This window comes from Oncorhynchus clarkii, chromosome 25 (assembly GCF_045791955.1).
Source record: "Oncorhynchus clarkii lewisi isolate Uvic-CL-2024 chromosome 25, UVic_Ocla_1.0, whole genome shotgun sequence".
NCBI classification, from domain to species: Eukaryota; Metazoa; Chordata; class Actinopteri; order Salmoniformes; family Salmonidae; genus Oncorhynchus; species Oncorhynchus clarkii.
This window is the reverse complement of record NC_092171.1, coordinates 11,228,342-11,245,272: the sequence shown is the minus strand read 5'-3', so window position 1 is coordinate 11,245,272 and position 16,931 is coordinate 11,228,342. Positions and strand designations below refer to the sequence as shown.

At 38.3% G+C, this 16,931-nt stretch overlaps 1 protein-coding gene across 6 annotated transcripts in view; it reads left to right on the top strand.

Moving 5' to 3' along the window:
* The window catches only part of LOC139383952 (phosphatidate phosphatase LPIN1-like), a 53,828-nt gene that overhangs the window by 17,956 nt on the left and 18,941 nt on the right, over positions 1-16,931 (top strand). The window lies entirely within an intron of this gene.

Here is a 16,931-nt window from a genome sequence, read left to right as displayed (position 1 = left end):
TTGACATCTGACTTGAACCAACCAATAGAAATACAGAAATATTGCAGTGGCATGAGGAAACATATCCAACCCTGTTAGACGGACTTGGTGCGTGTTCAGTAATGTGAACGGTGCTTTTTGGAAACAAACCGTGAGGACACATGCTGTAACTGGATCCTAGACAGGACGGGAACAGAATGGACCCCTTACCCCACCAAGGCCACACACACAGCCCGGCCAAGAACCATGAAGAATCTATGAAAAGGTCACAGGTTCATGCCAAAAAGATTTTAGGCAGAATCTCAGTGATGTGATCTCACACAGTATGAAGTGATACAACAGTCATGCTTGCACACACACACACAGACACACACACATACACACTAAGCCATGCGTACTAAATAGTGTGCCAGTGTGAAATTTGTGGCACCGTCTTATGCAGATACAGACGACAGGAGGAGCGAAATAATCTTTTAATAGATGACATTTACTACGATCCGCAAATTGAAAGTCAATTCGTAACCATTAGTAGGGGGAAATGCCAGACTGACTCGTTTTGTTTGATGTACAGTCTACAGATGTGTGTTCTTATTGTCAATCATTTATTCATCTAGCATGTGGCTCTCAGAGTAGCTGCTACACCCAGCTCCCAGCCTTTAGTTATAACATCACGCAGGAGAGAGGAGGAGAGGGAAGTGATGAAGGGGTGATACTTAGTCTTTTCTCCAATAAGGGAGTAAAACAGAGCAGTCATAATCTGGGGTTTAGATTCATTGGGCTGTCGTGACGGTCTGAGTCAGACTTCGATCCATACCATGGTCCCATTTCCCTCCACCCCTCTTTCCTGATACAACCTCTCCTCTTTACTTCTGTCTTTTCCTCTCTCCTCTCCTTCTGTCTCCTTCCACCCCTCTCCTCTCCTTCTGTCTCCTTCCACCCCTCTCCTCTCCTTCTGTCTCCTTCCTTCTACCCCTCTCCTCACCTTCTGTCTCCTTCCTTCTACCCCTCTCCTCACCTTCTGTCTCCTTCCTTCCACCCCTCTCCTTACCGTCTGTCTCCTTCCTTCCACCCCTCTCCTCACCTTCTGTCTCCTTCCTTCCACCCCTCTCCTCTCCTTCTGTCTCTTTCCTTCCACCCCTCTCCTTACCGTATGTCTCCTTCCTTCCACCCCTCTCCTCACCTTCTGTCTCCTTCCTTCCACCCCTCTCCTCGCCTTCTTTCTCCTTCCTTCAACGCCTCCTCGCCTTCTGTCTCCTTCCTTCCACCCCTCTCCTTACCGTCTGTCTCTTACCAGCCCTCTCCTCACCCTCTGTCTCCTTCCAGCCATCTCCTCACCTTCTGTCTCCTTCCACCCCTCCACTCTCCTCTCTCCTCCTCCTCTCCTCCCTCCTCTCTCCTCTCTCCTCCTCCTCTCTCCTCTCCTCCCTCCTCCTCTCTCCTCTCTCCGCTCTCCTCCTCTCTCCTCCCTCCTCTATCCTCTCTCCTCTCTCCTCCTCTCTCTTCCTCTCCTCCCTCCTCCTCTCTCCTCTCTCCGCTCTTCTCCTCTCTCCTCCTCTCTCCTCCTCTCCTCCCTCCTCTCTCCTCTTCTCTCCTCTCTCCTCCTCTCTCCTCTCTTCTCCTTTCTCCTCCTCCCTCCGCTCTTCTCCTCTCTTCTCCTCTCCTCCCTACTCTCTCCTCCTCTCTCCTCCTCTCCTCCCTCCTCTCTCCTCTTCTCTCCTCTCTCCTCCTCTCTCCTCTCTGCTCCTCTCTCCTCCTCCCTCCGGCACTTCTCCTCTCTCCTCCTCTCCTCCCTACTCTCTCCTCCTCTCTCCTCCTCTCTCCTCTCTTCTCCTCTCTCCTCCCTCCTCCCTCCCTCCACTCTTCTCCTCCTCTCCTCTCTCCTCCTCTCTCCTCCCCTCCTCCCTCCTCTCTCCTTTTTCCTCCTCTCTCCTCCCTCCTCCCTCCGCTCTTCTCCTCTCTCCTCTCTTCTCTTCTCTTTCTCCCTCCTCCTCACTTCTCCCTCCAGTCTTTTCCTCTCTCCTTTCCTTCTGTCTCCTTCCTTCTACCCCTCTCCTCACCTTCTGTCTTTTCCTCTCTCCTCTCCTTCTGTCTCCTTCCACCCCTCTCCTCTCCTTCTGTCTCCTTCCTTCCACCCCTCTCCTTACCGTCTCTCTCCTTCCTTCCACCCCTCTCCTTACCGTCTGTCTCCTTCCTTCCACCCCTCTCCTCACCTTCTGTCTCCTTCCTTCCACCCCTCTCCTCACCTTCTGTCTCCTTCCTTCCACCCCTCTCCTTACCGTCTGTCTCTTACCAGCCCTCTCCTCACCCTCTGTCTCCTTCCAGCCATCTCCTCACCTTCTGTCTCCTTCCACCCCTCCACTTTTCTCCTCTCTCCTCCTCTCCTCCCTCCTCTCTTCTCCTCTCTCCTCCCTCCTCTCTCCTCTCTCCTCCTCTCTCCTCCTCTCCTCCCTCCGCTCTCCTCCTCTCTCCTCCTCTCCTCCCTCCTCTATCCTCTCTCCTCTCTCCTCCTCTCTCTTCATCTCCTCCCTCCTCCTCTCTCCTCTCTCCGCTCTTCTCCTCTCTCCTCCTCTCTCCTCCTCTCCTCCCTCCTCTCTCCTCTTCTCTCCTCTCTCCTCCTCTCTCCTCTCTTCTCCTTTCTCCTCCTCCCTCCGCTCTTCTCCTCTCTCCTCCTCTCCTCCCTCCTCTCTCCTCCTCTCTCCTCTTCTCCTCCTCTCCTCCCTCCTCTCTCCTCCTCTCTTCTCCTCCCTCCTCCTCTCACCTCTCTCCTTCCTCCTCTCTCCTCCCTCCTCCCTCCGCTCTTCTCCTCCTCTCCTCTCTCCTCTCTCTTCCTCTCTGCTCTCTCCTCCTCTCCTCCCTCCTCTCTCCTCCTATCCCCTCCTCTCTCCTCTCTTCTGCTCTCTCCTCTCTTCTCCTCTCTTCTCCTCTCTCCTCTCTTCTCCTATCTCCTCCCTCTGCTCTTCTCCTCTCTCCTCCCTCCTCCCTCTCCTCCTCTCCTCTCTCCTCCTCCTCCCTCCTCTCTCCTCCTCTCTGCTCTCTCCTCCCTCCTCCTCTCACCTCTCTCCTCCCTCCTTCCTCCGCTCTCCTCTCTCCTCCCTCCTCCCTCCGCTCTTCTCCTCCTCTCCTCTCTCCTCTCTCCTCCTATCCCCTCCTCTCTTCTGCTCTCTCCTCCCTCCTCTCTCCTCCTCTCTCCTCTCTTCTCCTCTCTCCTCCCTCTGCTCTTCTCCTCTCTCCTCCCTCCTCTCTCCACCTCTCTCCTCTCTCCTCCCTCCTCCCTCTGCTCTCCTCCTCCCTCCTCCCTCCGCTCTTCTCCTCTCTCCTCCTCTCCTCCCTCCTCTCCTCCTCCTCTCTCCTCCTCCTCTCTCCTCTCTCCTCCTCTCTCCACCTCCTCTCTGCCCTAGTCTATGCCCCTCTTTCAGGCAGAGACATGTTCCTTCTTAATAACAAAGACTCACTGTAGAGCTTCTATTTCCCTGACAGTGATTGTTTATCTTTTCCACATCCAGTCGGTTCTTCATTTTACAGTATGTGTCTTGGTTGGACTGTAAAGATCTTGTTTCTCCTAGCCCTCTGGGAATAATCTCCCTCCTAAACATAGCTGTCCCTCCTCCGCCCCACTGAAAAAACAACCCTATTTATGCACAGTCCACACACACGGCTGAGAGATAGATGGGAGGGGTTGAGTGGAGCTGAAGAATGGGACTAAAAACAAACAAAAATAACTATTGTAAAATATACTGTGTCTGTCAAATGTATATAGTATGTATAAGCTGGAAGTAGAAGCCTAAGAGTTGTTGTCCGTTAGTTTACTTCAATTAGGGGAGGGATGGTAGGGTTAGGGGAACATAATAAAGGACAATATATTTAAATATATATAAACTCCCATTCAAAAGTTTGGGGTCACTTAGAAATGTCATTGTTTTTTAAAGAAAATAACATTTTGTTGTCCATTAAAATAATATCAAATTGATCAGAAATACAGTGTAGACATTGTTAATGTTGTAAATGACTATTGTAGCTGGAAATGGCTGATTTCTAATGGAATATCTGCATAGACGTACAGAGGCCCATTATCAGCAACCATCACTCCTGTGTTCCAATGACATGTTGTGTTAACTAATCCAAGTTTATCATTTTTAAAAGGCTAATTGATCATTAGAAAACCCTTTTGCATTTATGTTAGCACAGCTGAAAATTGTTGTTCTGATTAAAGAAGCAATACAACTGTCCTTCTTTTGACTAGTTGAGTATCTGGAGCATCAGAGAGAAAAAAAGCCAAGAAACTGAAGATCTCGTACAACGCTGGGTACTACTCTCTTCACAGAACAGCGCAAACTGGCACTAACCAGAATAGAAAGAGGAGTGGGAGGCCCCGGTGCACAACTGAGCAAGAGGACAAGTACATTAGAGTGTCTAGTTTGAGAAACAGACGCCTCACAAGTCCTTAACTGGCAGCTTCATTAAATAGTACCCGCAAAACACCAGTCTCAACGTCAACAGTGAAGAGGCGACTCCGGGATGCTGGCCTTCTAGGCAGAGTTGCAAAGAAAAAGCCATATCTCTGACTGGCCAATAAAAATAAAAGATTAAGATGGGCAAAAGAACAGACACTGGACAAAGGAAGTTTTATTGCTTCTTTAATCAGATCAACAGTTTTTCAGCTGTGCTAACATACAGTGGGGCAAAAAAGTATTTAGTCAGCCACCAATTGTGCAAGTTCTCCCACTTAAAAAGATGAGAGATGCCTGTAATTTTCATCATAGGTACACTTCAACTATGACAGACAAAATTAGGAAAAAAAATCCAGAAAATCACATTGTAGGATTTGTTATGAATTTATTTGCAAATTATGGTGGAAAATAAGTATTTGGTCACCTACAAACAAGCAAGATTTCTGCCTCTCACAGACCTGTAACTTCTTCTTGAAGAGGCTCCTCTGTCCTCCACTCGTTACCTATATTAATGGCACCTGTTTGAACTTGTTATCAGTATAAAAGACACCTGTCCACAACCTCAAACAGTCAATCTCCAAACTCCACTATGGCAAAGAACAAAGAGCTGTCAAAGGACACCAGAAACAAAATTGTACACCTGCACCAGGCTGGGAAGACTGAATCTGCAATAGGTAAGCAGCTTGGTTTGAAGAAATCAACTGTGGGAGCAATTATTAGGAAATGGAAGACATACAAGACCACTGATAATCTCCCTCGATCTGGGGCTCCACGCAAGATCTCACCCCGTGGGGTCAGAATGATCACAAGAACGGTGAGCAAAAATCCCAGAACCACACGGGGGGACCTAGTGAATGACCTGCAGAGAGCTGGGACCAAAGTAACAAAGCCTACTATCAGTAACACACTACGCCGCCAGGGACTCAAATCCTGCAGTGCCAGACGTGTCCCCCTGCTTAAGCCAGTACATGTCCAGGCCCGTCTGAAGTTTGCTAGAGAGCATTTGGATGATCCAGAAGAAGATTGGGAGAATGTCATATGGTCAGATGAAACCAAAATATAACTTTTTGGTAAAAACTCAACTAGTCGTGTTTGGAGGACAAAGAATGCTGAGTTGCATCCAAAGAACACCATACCTACTGTGAAGCATGGGGGTGGAAACTTCATGCTTTGGGGCTGTTTTTCTGCAAAGGGACCAGGTCGACTGATCCGTGTGAAGGAAAGGGGGGCCATGTATCGTGAGATTTTCAGTGAAAACCTCCTTCCATCAGCAAGGGCATTGAAGATGAAACGTGGCTGGGTCTTTCAGCATGACAATGATCCCTAACACACCGCCCGGGCAACAAAGGAGTGGCTTCGTAAGAAGCATTTCAAGGTCCTGGACTGGCCTAGCCAGTCTCCAGATCTCAACCCCATAGAAAATCTTTGGAGGGAGTTGAAAGTCTGTGTTGCCCAGCAACAGCCCCAAAACATCACTGCTCTAGAGGAGATCTGCATGGAAGAATGGGCCAAAATACCAGCAACAGTGTGTGAAAACCTTGTGAAGACTTACAGAAAACGTTTGATCTCTGTCATTGCCAACAAAGGGTATATAACAAAGTATTGAGATAAACGTTTGTTATTGACCAAATACTTATTTTCCAACATAATTTGCAAATGAATTAATAAAAAATCCTACAATGTGATTTTCTGGATTTTGTTTTCTAATTTTGTCTGTCATAGTTGAAGTGTACCTATGATGAAAATAACAGGCCTCTCTCATCTTTTTAAGTGGGAGAACTTGCACAATTGGTGGCTGACTAAATACTTTTTTGCCCCAGAGCTAGAAAGTTGGCTGTCAGAAGTATTACAATGTAAACTTACTTTTAATCTGTGTGTCTGCATATTTCACGACATGGCAGATGGGGTTGTAATGAGACCCAATGGGCTGGACTATTCTCTTCTCATCACTCATCTTGAAAAAATCGATACTGAAAACGTGGAAATAAATCATGAATCCTTCTTCATTAACAAAATGGAAAAATTGAATGATTTATCTTTAAATATTGAAATAGTATGGGTGACCGAGAAAAACGAATTGGTACAATTTAAGGGCATGCGGTAAACAATAACACAGGCACCAGGGATGGGGGTGTGAGTATATAGTCGTTGTTTGTGTGTGGTTGTAACACAGGAGGTTGGTGGCACCTTTATTGGGAGAACAGGCACGTACGTGGCTGGAGGCTGTAGAAGTGGAATGGTATCAAATATTCCATTCGCTCCATTCCAGCCATTATTCTGAGCCGTCCTGCCCTCAACAGCCTCCACTGGTCTGTAAGTTGTTGTTCATATGTGTATGTTTGAATTTGATGTGAATGTTTTTAATAATTTTAAAAATATTATAATTATAATATTATAACAATTTTTTGTTATTTTTAGGAATGACATGTTCCTGTTTGGGTTGTGCTATAGTTTAGATTAGGTGGATGCACTCAACTCATTCAAATCAATGTAAATAAAGAGGTGGTTGAAAGTTGCTATATAAGACAAGGAGTAATCCACATATAGACATTGGACAGGCCCGAGACGTGATGCAGTTTTAGTCGAAATAATGGTGTTCATTTCATATATTTTAGTTAGTGGTGTTGAGGCAGGATTGCATTCCAGTAGGATGAGTTGAGTGTGATGTAGGTTTCAGGGTCAGGGTATTAAGTGAAAGGATGTAACCTGACATGTTGTGCCCAGAGCGCTAGCTGCTAATATGTCTGTGTCCGTACAGCCATGAATGTAGTCTGCTGTTAGCTTCTCTGTGGACATGTGCGTTGGACCGCACGTGGCCTTGTGTGTGTGTGATAGTATTCATTGTGGGCAGTGTTAGTTTGGTGCTAACTGTAGTAGACTTAGGGTCTTAAATTGCAAGTGTAAACACACTATGCAAGATTGTAGACACACACTGCACTCCTAGTGTATTTCCTTAGCAGAGGAAATCTTTACCATCCTAAACCCAAATCCACAGATCCATCTCACGGCTAGACCTTCTAATGATACACAGTACTACAGAGTGCTGCAGCTGCAACCTAGTTTACTGCAGATCAGGACTATTCAACTACATGCCTAGAGGGCCTACTACTACTGCTAATCTGTACCTGATTGGCTAATTGGCTGATTCATGTCACTAATTGGTCAGAGAGCCAGTGGTGTGTATTCATGGATGCCAAGGGAAGTCAGGCTTCCCCCAAAACCAATACAAAAAAGGGGAAAAAAACATGTAAAATAGTTTATTAAGCCTCTCTGTGTTTCATTAAGCCTCTCTGTGTCCTTCAATTCGCAAGTGGCTGAACGTATCTCACAGGAGAAAGCATCAGACTGAGTGAAACAGCGCCCCTCTGTCTCATTATGTGTAGCGCATCTATCTGATGCTGTCTGGCCAAAAATAGTATGACATTGTTGATGCCCATAGCATTGAATGCAAGGGAAGCCAGTGAGCATTTGGCATCCCTTGATAATTATTTTTTTCAAAGAATAGCCAATCAGGGTTGAGCTAAACTGAGCAAGCTCAATTGTGAATGGTCCTGGTCCACCAAAAAAAGTGTAAAGGGAAGCCAGTTTGGATTCGGCTTCACACCAATCACATCAAGTCAAAAGTAAAATGTCATTGACTGAAAACATTTGAATTGTTCCATCTCGTTGTCTTTGCCCTCCGGTGGCTAGCTAGCTAAAATCTTCCCTTTACTAAATAAACCATGGACAGAGATGGTTATTTGGACTTGGTGTACCTGCCAATGATTATAACGGTGATTCTGATCAAAACAAAAAATCATACAATGTGACCATGGCCTGAGAGGATGGAAGGTCAATATGTAGCTAGTAGTAGACCGTTTTGGCAACATGAAAGAGAGGAGAAAGGTATTGGCATTCCTCTGCAAGTAGGGTGAGTCAACATGTTATTTTCTACTTGCAAACACACACACACACTAACACACATAGAAATCAGTACCATATGAACAGCCACATGATATATAGCTTACGTTGACTGGACTAAATCGTTTTTGGTATCTTTAAGTTGTCCCTGTATTAGACCAAGCTAAAGTGATTTGACAACGTTGAAATGTTGAAGTTGAAGTGGTGCTGGACTGACGTTAGCAGAGGCAATCCTTGTTTTGACCTGTGGTAACTCTCCGTTGTTCTAAATCAGTAGTTTGTGTTTACATTAACTTGCTTGACCCAAAACATGAATCACTTGCTTGACCCTGCTGTAGGTCATGTTTGTTACATACAATATGCTTTGTGGACTTCGTCGGACAGATGTTCCTGTCTAGTTTTGTGATGAAACGAATGCGCGGTTGAATTTATTCTGCCGACAGTGACCGTTGTCTTCTTGTTGTCTCAGCCTTATCGCGGTTGCGTATGAGCTAACGGGTTATAGACCCTTTCTGTGTTTGCGAACGTTGGCGCAGGAGGGCGGTGAGCACAAGTTGGTGGCAGAACACGGGAGAGTTCTCATAGAACAAAAAGCAAAAAAAAGCCTATATTTACATGTTGCTTACGAGCGCAGTTCACACTACTTATTATAATTGGATTTTAAGGCTCACGTGAATGTTCTGCTTAATATAATGTTTTGTGTTTCATAGTTCACACTACTTATTATAATTGGATTTTAAGGCTCACGTGAATGTTCTGCTTAATATAATGTTTTGTGTTTCATAGTTCACACTACTTATTATAATTGGATTTTAAGGCTCACGTGAATGTTCTGCTTAATATAATGTTTTGTGTTTCATAGTTCACACTACTTATTATAATTGGATTTTAAGGCTCACGTGAATGTTCTGCTTAATATAATGTTTTGTGTTTCATAGTTCACACTACTTATTATAATTGGATTTTAAGGCTCACGTGAATGTTCTGCTTAATATAATGTTTTGTGTTTCATAGTTCACACTACTTATTATAATTGGATTTTAAGGCTCACGTGAATGTTCTGCTTAATATAATGTTTTGTGTTTCATAGTTCACACTACTTATTATAATTGGATTTTAAGGCTCACGTGAATGTTCTGCTTAATATAATGTTTTGTGTTTCATAGTTCACACTACTTATTATAATTGGATTTTAAGGCTCACGTGAATGTTCTGCTTAATATAATGTTTTGTGTTTCATAGTTCACACTACTTATTATAATTGGATTTTAAGGCTCACGTGAATGTTCTGCTTAATATAATGTTTTGTGTTTCATAGTTCACACTACTTATTATAATTGGATTTTAAGGCTCACGTGAATGTTCTGCTTAATATAATGTTTTGTGTTTCATAGTTCACACTACTTATTATAATTGGATTTTAAGGCTCACGTGAATGTTCTGCTTAATATAATGTTTTGTGTTTCATAGTTCACACTACTTATTATAATTGGATTTTAAGGCTCACGTGAATGTTCTGCTTAATACAATGTTTTGTGTTTCATAGTTCACACTACTTATTATAATTGGATTTTAAGGCTCACGTGAATGTTCTGCTTAATATAATGTTTTGTGTCTCATAGTTCACACTACTTATTATAATTGGATTTTAAGGCTCACGTGAATGTTCTGCTTAATATAATGTTTTGTGTCTCATAGTTCACACTACTTATTATAATTGGATTTTAAGGCTCACGTGAATGTTCTGCTTAATATAATGTTTTGTGTCTCATAGTTCACACTACTTATTATAATTGGATTTTAAGGCTCACGTGAATGTTCTGCTTAATATAATGTTTTGTGTCTCATAGTTCACACTACTTATTATAATTGGATTTTAAGGCTCACGTGAATGTTCTGCTTAATATAATGTTTTGTGTTTCATAGTTCACACTACTTATTATAATTGGATTTTAAGGCTCACGTGAATGTTCTGCTTAATATAATGTTTTGTGTCTCATAGTTCACACTACTTATTATAATTGGATTTTAAGGCTCACGTGAATGTTCTGCTTAATATAATGTTTTGTGTCTCATAGTTCACACTACTTATTATAATTGGATTTTAAGGCTCACGTGAATGTTCTGCTTAATATAATGTTTTGTGTTTCATAGTTCACACTACTTATTATAATTGGATTTTAAGGCTCACGTGAATGTTCTGCTTAATATAATGTTTTGTGTCTCATAGTTCACACTACTTATTATAATTGGATTTTAAGGCTCACGTGAATGTTCTGCTTAATATAATGTTTTGTGTTTCATAGTTCACACTACTTATTATAATTGGATTTTAAGGCTCACGTGAATGTTCTGCTTAATATAATGTTTTGTGTTTCATAGTTCACACTACTTATTATAATTGGATTTTAAGGCTCACGTGAATGTTCTGCTTAATATAATGTTTTGTGTTTCATAGTTCACACTACTTATTATAATTGGATTTTAAGGCTCACGTGAATGTTCTGCTTAATATAATGTTTTGTGTTTCATAGTTCACACTACTTATTATAATTGGATTTTAAGGCTCACGTGAATGTTCTGCTTAATATAATGTTTTGTGTTTCATAGTTCACACTACTTATTATAATTGGATTTTAAGGCTCACGTGAATGTTCTGCTTAATATAATGTTTTGTGTTTCATAGTTCACACTACTTATTATAATTGGATTTTAAGGCTCACGTGAATGTTCTGCTTAATATAATGTTTTGTGTTTCATAGTTCACACTACTTATTATAATTGGATTTTAAGGCTCACGTGAATGTTCTGCTTAATATAATGTTTTGTGTTTCATAGTTCACACTACTTATTATAATTGGATTTTAAGGCTCACATGAATGTTCTGCTTAATATAATGTTTTGTGTTTCATAGTTCACACTACTTATTATAATTGGATTTTAAGGCTCACGTGAATGTTCTGCTTAATATAATGTTCTGTGTTTCATAGTTCACACTACTTATTATAATTGGATTTTAAGGCTCACGTGAATGTTCTGCTTAATATAATGTTTTGTGTCTCATAGTTCACACTACTTATTATAATTGGATTTTAAGGCTCACGTGAATGTTCTGCTTAATATAATGTTTTGTGTTTCATAGTTCACACTACTTATTATAATTGGATTTTAAGGCTCACGTGAATGTTCTGCTTAATATAATGTTTTGTGTTTCATTGTTCACACTACTTATTATAATTGGATTTTAAGGCTCACGTGAATGTTCTGCTTAATATAATGTTTTGTGTCTCATAGTTCACACTACTTATTATAATTGGATTTTAAGGCTCACGTGAATGTTCTGCTTAATATAATGTTTTGTGTCTCATAGTTCACACTACTTATTATAATTGGATTTTAAGGCTCACGTGAATGTTCTGCTTAATATAATGTTTTGTGTTTCATAGTTCACACTACTTATTATAATTGGATTTTAAGGCTCACGTGAATGTTCTGCTTAATATAATGTTTTGTGTTTCATAGTTCACACTACTTATTATAATTGGATTTTAAGGCTCACGTGAATGTTCTGCTTAATATAATGTTTTGTGTTTCATAGTTCACACTACTTATTATAATTGGATTTTAAGGCTCACGTGAATGTTCTGCTTAATATAATGTTTTGTGTTTCATAGTTCACACTACTTATTATAATTGGATTTTAAGGCTCACGTGAATGTTCTGCTTAATATAATGTTTTGTGTTTCATAGTTCACACTACTTATTATAATTGGATTTTAAGGCTCACGTGAATGTTCTGCTTAATATAATGTTTTGTGTTTCATAGTTCACACTACTTATTATAATTGGATTTTAAGGCTCACGTGAATGTTCTGCTTAATATAATGTTTTGTGTTTCATAGTTCACACTACTTATTATAATTGGATTTTAAGGCTCACGTGAATGTTCTGCTTAATATAATGTTTTGTGTTTCATAGTTCACACTACTTATTATAATTGGATTTTAAGGCTCACGTGAATGTTCTGCTTAATATAATGTTTTGTGTTTCATAGTTCACACTACTTATTATAATTGGATTTTAAGGCTCACGTGAATGTTCTGCTTAATATAATGTTTTGTGTTTCATAGTTCACACTACTTATTATAATTGGATTTTAAGGCTCACGTGAATGTTCTGCTTAATATAATGTTTTGTGTTTCATAGTTCACACTACTTATTATAATTGGATTTTAAGGCTCACGTGAATGTTCTGCTTAATATAATGTTTTGTGTTTCATAGTTCACACTACTTATTATAATTGGATTTTAAGGCTCACGTGAATGTTCTGCTTAATATAATGTTTTGTGTTTCATAGTTCACACTACTTATTATAATTGGATTTTAAGGCTCACGTGAATGTTCTGCTTAATATAATGTTTTGTGTTTCATAGTTCACACTACTTATTATAATTGGATTTTAAGGCTCACGTGAATGTTCTGCTTAATATAATGTTTTGTGTTTCATAGTTCACACTACTTATTATAATTGGATTTTAAGGCTCACGTGAATGTTCTGCTTAATATAATGTTTTGTGTTTCATAGTTCACACTACTTATTATAATTGGATTTTAAGGCTCACGTGAATGTTCTGCTTAATATAATGTTTTGTGTTTCATAGTTCACACTACTTATTATAATTGGATTTTAAGGCTCACGTGAATGTTCTGCTTAATATAATGTTTTGTGTTTCATAGTTCACACTACTTATTATAATTGGATTTTAAGGCTCACGTGAATGTTCTGCTTAATATAATGTTTTGTGTTTCATAGTTCACACTACTTATTATAATTGGATTTTAAGGCTCACGTGAATGTTCTGCTTAATATAATGTTTTGTGTTTCATAGTTCACACTACTTATTATAATTGGATTTTAAGGCTCACGTGAATGTTCTGCTTAATATAATGTTTTGTGTTTCATAGTTCACACTACTTATTATAATTGGATTTTAAGGCTCACGTGAATGTTCTGCTTAATATAATGTTTTGTGTTTCATAGTTCACACTACTTATTATAATTGGATTTTAAGGCTCACGTGAATGTTCTGCTTAATATAATGTTTTGTGTTTCATAGTTCACACTACTTATTATAATTGGATTTTAAGGCTCACGTGAATGTTCTGCTTAATATAATGTTTTGTGTTTCATAGTTCACACTACTTATTATAATTGGATTTTAAGGCTCACGTGAATGTTCTGCTTAATATAATGTTTTGTGTTTCATAGTTCACACTACTTATTATAATTGGATTTTAAGGCTCACGTGAATGTTCTGCTTAATATAATGTTTTGTGTTTCATAGTTCACACTACTTATTATAATTGGATTTTAAGGCTCACGTGAATGTTCTGCTTAATATAATGTTTTGTGTTTCATAGTTCACACTACTTATTATAATTGGATTTTAAGGCTCACGTGAATGTTCTGCTTAATATAATGTTTTGTGTTTCATAGTTCACACTACTTATTATAATTGGATTTTAAGGCTCACGTGAATGTTCTGCTTAATATAATGTTTTGTGTCTCATAGTTCACACTACTTATTATAATTGGATTTTAAGGCTCACGTGAATGTTCTGCTTAATATAATGTTTTGTGTTTCATAGTTCACACTACTTATTATAATTGGATTTTAAGGCTCACGTGAATGTTCTGCTTAATATAATGTTTTGTGTCTCATAGTTCACACTACTTATTATAATTGGATTTTAAGGCTCACGTGAATGTTCTGCTTAATATAATGTTTTGTGTCTCATAGTTCACACTACTTATTATAATTGGATTTTAAGGCTCACGTGAATGTTCTGCTTAATATAATGTTTTGTGTCTCATAGTTCACACTACTTATTATAATTGGATTTTAAGGCTCACGTGAATGTTCTGCTTAATATAATGTTTTGTGTCTCATAGTTCACACTACTTATTATAATTGGATTTTAAGGCTCACGTGAATGTTCTGCTTAATATAATGTTTTGTGTTTCATAGTTCACACTACTTATTATAATTGGATTTTAAGGCTCACGTGAATGTTCTGCTTAATATAATGTTTTGTGTCTCATAGTTCACACTACTTATTATAATTGGATTTTAAGGCTCACGTGAATGTTCTGCTTAATATAATGTTTTGTGTTTCATAGTTCACACTACTTATTATAATTGGATTTTAAGGCTCACGTGAATGTTCTGCTTAATATAATGTTTTGTGTCTCATAGTTCACACTACTTATTATAATTGGATTTTAAGGCTCACGTGAATGTTCTGCTTAATATAATGTTTTGTGTCTCATTGTTCACACTACTTATTATAATTGGATTTTAAGGCTCACGTGAATGTTCTGCTTAATATAATGTTTTGTGTTTCATAGTTCACACTACTTATTATAATTGGATTTTAAGGCTCACGTGAATGTTCTGCTTAATATAATGTTTTGTGTCTCATAGTTCACACTACTTATTATAATTGGATTTTAAGGCTCACGTGAATGTTCTGCTTAATATAATGTTTTGTGTTTCATAGTTCACACTACTTATTATAATTGGATTTTAAGGCTCACGTGAATGTTCTGCTTAATATAATGTTTTGTGTTTCATAGTTCACACTACTTATTATAATTGGATTTTAAGGCTCACGTGAATGTTCTGCTTAATATAATGTTTTGTGTTTCATAGTTCACACTACTTATTATAATTGGATTTTAAGGCTCACGTGAATGTTCTGCTTAATATAATGTTTTGTGTTTCATAGTTCACACTACTTATTATAATTGGATTTTAAGGCTCACGTGAATGTTCTGCTTAATATAATGTTTTGTGTCTCATAGTTCACACTACTTATTATAATTGGATTTTAAGGCTCACGTGAATGTTCTGCTTAATATAATGTTTTGTGTCTCATAGTTCACACTACTTATTATAATTGGATTTTAAGGCTCACGTGAATGTTCTGCTTAATATAATGTTTTGTGTCTCATTGTGAATGTTCTGCTTAATATAATGTTTTGTGTCTCATTGTGAATGTTCTGCTTAATATAATGTTTTGTGTCTCATTGTGAATGTTCTGCTTAATATAATGTTTTGTGTCTCATTGTGAATGTTCTGCTCAATATAATGTTTTGTGTCTCATTGTGAATGTTCTGCTTAATATAATGTTTTGTGTCTCATTGTGAATGTTCTGCTTAATATAATGTTTTGTGTCTCATTGTGAATGTTCTGCTTAATATAATGTTTTGTGTCTCATTGTGAATGTTCTGCTTAATATAATGTTTTGTGTCTCATTGTGAATGTTCTGCTTAATATAATGTTTTGTGTCTCATTGTGAATGTTCTGCTTAATATAATGTTTTGTGTCTCATTGTGAATGTTCTGCTTAATGTTTTGTGTTTCATTGTGAATGTTCTGCTTAATATAATGTTTTGTGTCTCATTGTGAATGTTCTGCTTAATATAATGTTTTGTGTTTCATAGTTCACACTACTTATTATAATTGGATTTTAAGGCTCACGTGAATGTTCTGCTTAATATAATGTTTTGTGTTTCATAGTTCACACTACTTATTATAATTGGATTTTAAGGCTCACGTGAATGTTCTGCTTAATATAATGTTTTGTGTTTCATAGTTCACACTACTTATTATAATTGGATTTTAAGGCTCACGTGAATGTTCTGCTTAATATAATGTTTTGTGTCTCATAGTTCACACTACTTATTATAATTGGATTTTAAGGCTCACGTGAATGTTCTGCTTAATATAATGTTTTGTGTTTCATAGTTCACACTACTTATTATAATTGGATTTTAAGGCTCACGTGAATGTTCTGCTTAATATAATGTTTTGTGTTTCATAGTTCACACTACTTATTATAATTGGATTTTAAGGCTCACGTGAATGTTCTGCTTAATATAATGTTTTGTGTCTCATAGTTCACACTACTTATTATAATTGGATTTTAAGGCTCACGTGAATGTTCTGCTTAATATAATGTTTTGTGTCTCATAGTTCACACTACTTATTATAATTGGATTTTAAGGCTCACGTGAATGTTCTGCTTAATATAATGTTTTGTGTTTCATAGTTCACACTACTTATTATAATTGGATTTTAAGGCTCACGTGAATGTTCTGCTTAATATAATGTTTTGTGTCTCATAGTTCACACTACTTATTATAATTGGATTTTAAGGCTCACGTGAATGTTCTGCTTAATATAATGTTTTGTGTTTCATAGTTCACACTACTTATTATAATTGGATTTTAAGGCTCATGTGAATGTTCTGCTTAATATAATGTTTTGTGTTTCATAGTTCACACTACTTATTATAATTGGATTTTAAGGCTCATGTGAATGTTCTGCTTAATATAATGTTTTGTGTCTCATAGTTCACACTACTTATTATAATTGGATTTTAAGGCTCACGTGAATGTTCTGCTTAATATAATGTTTTGTGTCTCATAGTTCACACTACTTATTATAATTGGATTTTAAGGCTCACGTGAATGTTCTGCTTAATATAATGTTTTGTGTCTCATAGTTCACACTACTTATTATAATTGGATTTTAAGGC